Below are 2174 nucleotides of genomic sequence, written 5' to 3' on the forward strand. Positions count from 1 at the left end.
GCAGAATCTTTAAGTTATAAACAGGTTTTTTTTCTTTTTCTTTTTCTTTTTGTAGATGTGGCTATAAAAACCATAAACAAAGCTGTTGCCATCAAGATGATTCTGACACATAGTAACTCTACAGAAAGGAATAGAACTGCCTCATAGGTTTTCTAGTGAGCGGCTAGTGGATTTGAACTGCTGACCGTTTGGTTAGCAGCGGAGCTCCTGTGCTACTAAGGCTCCAATGTAACCGTATCCGGTTCATAATCAGTTTATTTTTTCCCCAGATTCAGCCAGTGCTTGTTGTCTTGTGGTATTACACTGCCTTTTCGCCATTTCTGCCTTCATAAAGCACAACATTGTGCAGTTGTAGGAGGCTACAGATGAAGTCTTAAACATGTCACTTTAATATAAAATCTAAGTTTCAGAATTTAATTGAAGGTCTTAATTTATCAAATAGGCAATGTTTTATTTTGATAAACTTAATAGTTTAAAAATGAATGAATTACTTTTGAATCCTGAACCCAGCATTTTTATTTATTTATGATCTAGCCAAATTTGGAATTATATACAATTGATTGGAAGTTTGTAAGGGAGAAAAAAATAAACCATCATTCCCTGATTTTGTAGGTCAATGTCCAAAACTGGTTTCACTTCTACAGTTCATTTAAACTCTTAGTTTCTGTTGCACAGCTTTGGATCATACATTCAACTTCCATAGAGTATTACGTGGTAAACGGCCAGGTTTCTGAATATGGGTCTTTTTATATATCTTTTTCTGGAGATATACCTATGCATATAATTTCTGATTTTTATACCTTTTTATTTCTAGAACTTGATTGAAATCATAAAAAAGAAATGAAGAATCATACAAAGAACATGGAGTTTATTCCACTGAGACTGACAGGTAATTCTCAGTTACAGATTGTCATTTTCTTGTTTCTACTTCTCAGTTACATGTTGAGCATGATAAGGAACCTAACCACCATTGCCCTCACTCTGCTGGATTCCCATCTCAAGACTCCAATGTATTTCTTCCTTTGTAATTTCTCTTTCCTGGAAATCTCATTCACAAATGCTTGCATCCCCAATTCTTAAACACAACTGTAACCAGGGAAAAGACCATTTCCTATAATGGTCGTATGCCTCTGTTGTTTTTTTATATATTTTGGGGGGTTACAGAGTCTTTCCTTCTGGCTGCTGTGTCCTATGACCGCTACGTTGCCTACTGCAAACCCTTGCATTGTACATCCATCATGAGCAGCAGACTTTGTCACCAGCTTGCACTCAGCCCTTGGGTAACTGCATTCTTGGTCATTTTCCCGCCAGTGTTTTTGTGTCTTCACTTGGATTTTTGTGCTTCCAATATCATTGACCATTTCATTTGTGATATTTCTCCTATCTTCCAACTTTCTTGCTCAGGCACACATTTACTAGAATCCATTGCTTTTTTAATAGCTCTGATTACAATCATTGTCACATTGGTATTAGTAATCATTTTTTACTCCTATATCATGAAGAAAATTGTAAAATTCCCTTCAGTTCAGCAAAAGAAAAAAGCCTCTTCCACCTGCCCTTCTCACATGATTGTTGTCTCCATCAGTTATGGCAGTCGTATCTTCATCTACATAAAGCCAGCAGCAAATGAAAGAGTTACTTTAAGCAAAGGAGTAGCTGTGCTCAGTACTTCAGTTGCCCCTTTGTTGAACCCAATCATTTATATTTTGAGGAACCAGCAAGTAAAACAAGGCTTCAGGGCTGAATTCAAAAGATATTTTCTACTTCAGACAAATATATATAATTTGGGTAGTCCATAGTTTTTTTTCTTTTTATAAAGATATAAGAAATTAATTTCATTTCTGGAATGTCATTACTTTTTGAGCGTATTAATCGTAGAACCAAATGATGATGTTTTCAGACCTGATTTATGAATTGATAATGTGGGCGATAAAATTGTCAAATTTCATGGGCATCCAAGGTGACATCTACTATCTCCACTGCAAACATGCACCCATGCACAGGCACACACCATTTCAAAAATGTAAATATATCTCACCAATTTAGTGAACATTGGTCTGACATTTCATATATAATATATCTTGTCTTTGGTAAAACGTAAATACTGTTTGAAGTCCAAGTATATTAACCAGAAGTTACACCTGCACAATAATTAGAATGTTTCTAAGGCAGGA

General features: G+C 35.4%; 1 pseudogene; it reads left to right on the top strand.

The window, feature by feature from the left end:
• Positions 1 to 735: 735 nt before the first annotated feature.
• On the top strand, positions 736 to 1799 carry LOC135231305 (olfactory receptor 6C70-like; annotated as a pseudogene).
• Positions 1800 to 2174: the final 375 nt, after the last annotated feature.

The sequence above is a fragment of the Loxodonta africana genome, chromosome 4, assembly GCF_030014295.1.
Source record: "Loxodonta africana isolate mLoxAfr1 chromosome 4, mLoxAfr1.hap2, whole genome shotgun sequence".
In the NCBI taxonomy this organism is placed as follows: Eukaryota; Metazoa; Chordata; class Mammalia; order Proboscidea; family Elephantidae; genus Loxodonta; species Loxodonta africana.